Source organism: Drosophila yakuba, chromosome 2L, assembly GCF_016746365.2.
Source record: "Drosophila yakuba strain Tai18E2 chromosome 2L, Prin_Dyak_Tai18E2_2.1, whole genome shotgun sequence".
NCBI lineage: Eukaryota > Metazoa > Arthropoda > Insecta > Diptera > Drosophilidae > Drosophila > Drosophila yakuba.
Window position 1 is genome coordinate 22,384,514 of NC_052527.2, and position 6,662 is coordinate 22,391,175.

The following is a 6,662-nucleotide window of genomic DNA, read 5'->3' on the forward strand; positions in this document are numbered from 1 at the left end:
AGGATCGGCATTATCCACAATCGCCAGCGATGCAGGAGATTGTGTGGGCCGAAGTCGACAAAATGCTGGAGCTGGGCGTGATCGAGGTTAGCGAGAGTCCGTGGAGTAACCGCACGACAGTGGTGCGAAGGCCGGACAAAAACAGGTTCTGCTTAGACGCACGGAAGCTGAACAACCTCACCGTGAAGGATGCTTATCCACTGCCATGCATCGAGGGAATCCTGTCCAGAATCGAGCAGACCTACTATATTTCAAGTGTCGACTTGAAATTCGCATTCTGGCAGGTGGAGTTGGATCCTGAAAGCCGTCCATATACAGCGTTTACGGTTGCGGGGAGGCCCTTGTACCAGTTCGCCATGATGCCGTTTGGCCTGTGCAATGCGGCGCAGCGGCTATGTCGACAGATGGACAAGGTGATTCCAGCGCGGTTGAGATCGAACGTCTTTGTGTACCTGGACGACCTGCTAATCATCGCTCCAGACTTCGAGACCCATCTAAAGTATCTCCGGTTGGTAGCGGAATGCCTGAAAAAAGCGAATTTGACGATAGGTTTAAAAAAATCAAAATTTTGCTACAGGGCGTTGAAATACCTCGGGTTCATAATCGGTGGAGGGACACTTCGGATGGATGGGGACAGGATCGTCGCAATCCAAAAGATTCCGGAGCCGAAATCGGTGAAGGAGTTACGAAGCTTCCTGGGAACAGCGGGATGGTACCGCCGGTTCATCAAGGACTTCGCGACCATGGCGGCCCCGCTCACCGACGCACTGAAAAAAGGAAAGAACACCCGATTAGTGCTGAACGACGAGGCCAAGGACGCGATACAGGCTCTAAAGACGGCACTTACCTCGGCTCCTGTCTTGGTTCACGCCGATTTTAGAAGGCCGTTCGTTGTCCAGTGCGACGCGTCGCACTATGGAGTTGGAGCAGTCCTGTTCCAATACGACGAGGAAAAGAACGAACGTCCGATTGCCTTCTTCTCCGCAAAGCTAAACAAACATCAGATAAATTATTCTGTGACGGAGAAGGAGTGCTTGGCAACCGTACTTGCCATCGAAAAGTTCCGGCCCTACGTGGAACTGATGCAGTTCATGGTCATCACCGACCACGCCAGTCTGAAGTGGCTGATGACCATGAAAGACCTTAGTGGGCGCCTGGCACGATGGTCACTCAGGTTGCAGAGCTTCGACTTCCAGATAGCGCACCGGAAGGGATCCGAAAACGTTGTGGCCGACACGCTGTCCAGATGCGTAGAGGAGCTGAAGCTGGATGCCGACGATGCTCTCGGGTTCGCCACGACGGAGTTCGAATCTGAGGAATACAAAGAGATTCGGGAGGAGATTCTGGAGAATCAGGATCGACTGCCGGATGTCCGAATGGAAGGGAACCTCATCTTCAAACGCAGCGGATTCGACAGATTGGAGGAGGAAGTCGAAGGAGGGTCTTGGAAGCTGTGGATCCCAGCCTCGCTCACAGCTGGCCTGATCGCGACGGCCCACGACGAACCGACGTCAGGACACGGAGGCGTAAGGAAGACGCTGCAGCGACTCCAGCGGCAATATTACTGGCCGAAGATGACGACTCAAGTCCGAGACTTTGTGGGGCAATGCATCCAATGCAAGGAGTCGAAGGCTCCAAATTACCGCACACAGGTCGGGATAGGGCAGGAAGTGGTGACGGAGAGACCATTCCAGAAACTCTACATAGATTTCCTAGGCAAATATCCAAGATCCAAGCGAGGAAAGGCCTGGATATTTGTAGTAGCAGACCATTTCTCCAAATTCACATTCCTGAAGGCCATGAACGAAGCCACAACGTCCAACGTCATCGAGTTCCTGGTGCAGGAGGTGTTTTTCAAGTTTGGAGTGCCGGAGGTAATCCACTCCGACAATGGGAAGCAATTCACTGCCAAAGCTTTTCAGGAGATGATGGAGGCGTACGGGGTCCAGCATATGCGGACGGCAGTGTACTCGCCGCAAAGCAACGCTGCAGAGCGGGTAAACCGGACAGTACTGGCCGCAATCCGGACATATTTGGAGCAGGACCACCGGGACTGGGACGCATATCTGCCGGAAATCGAAGTCGCGATAAGGAACTCTGTCCACGAAGCGACAGGCGTTACGCCGTTCTTCGCGGTATTTGGGCAGCAGATGTACCTCCACGGCAGCTGCTACAAACTGGCCAGGAAACTGCGGTCAATGACGGATCATGAGGTAGTAGCGTTGAACTCGCAGAACAAGAGAGACATCATCCGCGAACGTATCCGCCAACACTTGCATCAGGCCTACGAGCGGAGCAGCCGGCAATACAACAAACGCGCCCGTGAGTTCCACGTGAAACCAGGCCAAGAAGTGTTCCGGCGTAACTTCACCCTGAGCGATTTCGGGAAGAATTACAACGCCAAGTTCGCCCGGAAGTTCGCGAGATGCCGAATCAGGAGGCCGGTCGGGAACAACACGTTCGAGTTGGAGGACCTGGCGGGGAAACCTATTGGCATCTACCATGCGAAAGACCTGCGGCTTTAAGGGAAGAACGACACGCTCAAGATAGGGACAAAGCAGGATGCTTACCGTGGGTGTGTCCTACGTTGGGGTAACCTAGGAGCAAAGGGGCAAGGGCCGATCGCCGGGTGAACACCGCGGAGCGTGTCCGAGTTTTTTGTTTCCATAATTTGTTTGTTTACGTGTTGGTGTGGAATGCTCGCGAATATTCCCCTCCCTATTCGATTGGCGAATTTTCGCGTGGTGTTGCATTCTGACGGTGATCGATAGCCGCGGGCGAAAGAAATATCGTCTGGAATGAGCACCTAAGTCGAGGTTGGCAGTCCCAAGAGGAGAAGGGGAAAGTGGGATGTATGCCCCCTACCGTCCACACCCAAGAAAGGGAAAGTGTGGATGGTATGTGGAGAGAGGAGAACACCGACGAAGTGCATCCACCCACACTAAGACGGGAAATGAGCACTGGCATTGGCCTTGAAGTCGGTTCTCGACCTATGTGAAGGAAAAGGAGGAAGCAAAAGAATAGGAAAGGGAACCGGCAGAGCCGAGCCCATAAATAGGGCGAGGTGACCGCCATGTGGGCCAGAGGAAATTTGGGAATCGGACGACCCGCTGCCGCGAACTAACTAATCTAACGGCCGTATTTTAAAATCGGTGGCACACATAAACGTGTGAGTGCGGTCGGTCTACCGGAGGTGAAAGCTCCGAGGAAACGTTTAGTGATGTTTTTTTTATTGTTGGTGTAGGGAAATTCAGATAATTTAACCCGATCCGGAGATCGACGGGAGCAGGACGGGAGCAGAACAGGAAGACCCGGCAGCCGGAAGTGAAAAATAAATGTGAGTCCGTTCCGAGAGGGCATAGACATTATATTTATATATCTGGGTTGCAGAGGGTATACAGGCATTTTCTTGACCCCGGGATATCCACAGTTTGGACCCGGGGAGACCTTTTCTGGAACCCGTGGTGGATTCCAACCTAAAATCCCGCCGAGGACCAAGCCAAACCCGGGAGAAGCTCGGCCAAAAAAAAAAAAAAATTTAGAATAATTATTTATTTATAATTATTTATTTATTTATTTAATCCGGCTTATTTATTCGCATCTATGTATTTATTTCCATTTATTTATTAATCGTTATTTATTTATTTATTTAACTTATTTATGTGCCCGAGTTAAAATTATGTAAAATATTCGTCCGTGTGTAATTATTTATTTATTTATTTTAGTGGCGTTTAGCATGCCCTAAACAAACACACAAATATTTGTTTGACAGACAAAAAAACCTAAAACACGTAAACGATGATAAAAAAATTATAAATATGATATAAATAACCAATAATGTATGTATAATTAAATCGCGCTGAGTCCAAGCCAAATTAAATCTAAATCTTGAGATACGACCTCCGAGAAGACCAGGCCGATCCTGTGTAGGGGTATGGACCTTTCATAAATAACCACCTGACCCGTCTCAGCCCCTGATCCTCCTTGGAGCTCCATGTAGGCAGGAATTCTGAAGTGAAATGAGGGTTTATTAATTTTATTAATTTATATATATTTATATGTCAATACCCGTGCAGTAGTTTCGCGTCTTTGTTGTCCTCTCCCGCTCTTTCGTTCGTCGTCCTTTTTTTTTTTTTTTTGTATCGTATTTGCTTTGGCCCAGGGCGATGGAAGCCTAAAATTTTGGAAAATTTGAAAAATGTTATTTAGTATAATTGAATATTTAAATAAGTAAAAATTATAACGATGAATTGCTAGAGTGTATTTATTAGGGGGGGAAAGATGAACGGATGAGCCGATAACCTGGAGGAAGCCGATGAACCACATGCCAGGGAGATCCTCAAATGGGAAATAGACGGATTCTTGGTAGGGATGGGTGCGTCAGGGTCCTTTCCATCGAAGACCCAAATCTGCGTCGTGTCGTCCGGTATTAGTCCTTTACTTGTAGTTTCTGTTGATGTTTCTTTGTTGTTTTTGTGGATTCCATGCCGAGTGGAATTTATGGTGCGACCTGTGGGCACAGGGGAAGAATCCGCCCTGTTGATGACTGGCTAGCCGGCCTTGCCCCATCAAAATCAGCAGGCCGTAACACCACATTAGTCAGTCCTTTCTATCATTAGCATATCAATGAGGATTTTGCAAATGTCAATATATGGTCGTGTTAAAACCATTCTCATGTATACAATTATATACATAGATATATGGACATTTACAACAGTTAATAATATCAATAGATGTTGAATTCAAAATTCAAACCGATGTTTACTCGAGATTCATCTTTTCCACCGATGTCTGCGCCGAATCATACGCCAAGCTTAGGAAATTTATTCATTCCACCCGAGCCAGTAAGTCAGCATCATCAAACTGATTAACTGAATCAGCGTTTAATTAAAATTTACTGAGTTTATTTACCGAATCAAAGCTTGCACAACACTGTTTTGTTTAAACGTTATTAAACAATACCAAGATCTATATGCAGAATCCGATCAAAGGTGAGATCACATCGGGGTCACCAAATGTTTATGGGGAAGACAACCAATATGCCACCCCTAAGGTTATAACTAATAAGAGCGCACAAATAGGCTATATTAATGCAGGTACAGTGTTACAGTAGCGATCTGTTTCGAACACATATATATATATATATGTTTTCCTTGTTGTTTTTCCTTCCTAGACTTTATTAGGGGAGATAGAACTAATAATCGAATCTGCTGTTCCAACCTAATAAGGAATTTTTATCGCTCAGTAACCGCTCCACTCTTGGTGATAGCTGCCAGGACATCGGCAGGCCAAGAGCTCCTATTAGTTCTTCCTTCTCTTTTGCATTTTCTGTCTCTCACATATCGCGAAAAACGCGTGGGACCACGGGTCACGACCTCAAATTCTTTAGGAGAAGAAACAAGAGCTAGTGGAAGTGCGAAGCAGAAATTTCAACATTGACCGTTTTTTGGCAGTTTGTGGGCGTGGCAACATGGCCAACAAACTTCCGCTGCGTCTATGTATCTGAAAACTGTATGATTAATCTTTACTTTCTAGCCCCTATAGTTCCTGAGATCTTGACGTCCATATGGACAGACGGACGGACAGATGGACTTGTCCAAATCGACTGGGCTATTGATCCAGATCAAGAATATATATATTTTATATGGTCGGAAACGGTTCCTTCCTTTTTCAACGAATGGTATAAAGATCAAGAAACTCCACATTAAACTATCGCACTATACCAAACCAAAAAAATTTAATAAAAAGAAAAAAATAGAAAGGGCAAGCTCATTGATCTAAGCTATCACAGGATTATCACTCATTTTTAGAGGGCTTACCGTGATGCAAATCCTTGGTTTCCGCCTTAAAGGATTTTACCATCAAAACCCTGTTTCCATGAGCAATACTTCTGCTATGCTTGCTGAAAAGCCTTCCCGTGCCACACAGCTCGCAACATAAAAACTGAACTATTCTGACTCCGCATTAAATATAGTTTAACAGAGTTTATATTAATATATATATATATATATATATATATATCTAAATTAATATTAGTCTTACAATCAAACTATAAATGTTGTTGGAAGCAAGTGCTTTCGGTCGACGCTCTATGAAATGAATGGACTACACACAAATCTTATAACACGTTATTAGACTTTTAATTAATAGCATAATTTAATTGATAATATTAGAAGAGCACATAAGTACTATCTGTTTGTACAATTCCATCAAATTAGCACTTAATACTACCTATACTGTTTTAGTTATTAAGTGAAGACTGAATGAAGTCAGTGCTTTCTGTAATAGTCGGCTTACAGTTAGTTACAGTTAGAAATGGCAGCGCATTTGGAAAACAATTTTTTTTCTTTGGGAAGCATCCCCTTTAATGTTTTATTTATAATATTATTTAAATTATCTTGAAATCGTTTTTTCGGAAACTTATATATTTTAAAAGATGCGAGTCCCAGCCGAGTCCACTCTGTTCCATTAGCAGTCAATTCCGATAAAGTAAGTGGAACGGTTAAAATCAGATGCTCTACATCAGGTGAACACTTTTTATCGAATTAGTCTGGTTTCTGTTTTGCTTAATTTTTCCACTATTGAAGCGTCTGTCTTATTTATTACATTACATGTGGTATAAGATTGATATTATTTAAATGTTTGATTTGTCGCCGTAAGAA

General features: G+C 44.9%; 1 long non-coding RNA gene across 1 annotated transcript; it reads right to left on the bottom strand.

Moving 5' to 3' along the window:
- Positions 1 to 3,730: 3,730 nt before the first annotated feature.
- Positions 3,731 to 6,647, bottom strand: LOC120320528. The gene is made up of 3 exons (XR_005560022.1): positions 4,303 to 6,647; positions 4,069 to 4,174; positions 3,731 to 4,009 (listed from the first exon to the last, which is right to left on the bottom strand). It is a non-coding gene; the product is annotated as an uncharacterized LOC120320528 (long non-coding RNA).
- Positions 6,648 to 6,662: the final 15 nt, after the last annotated feature.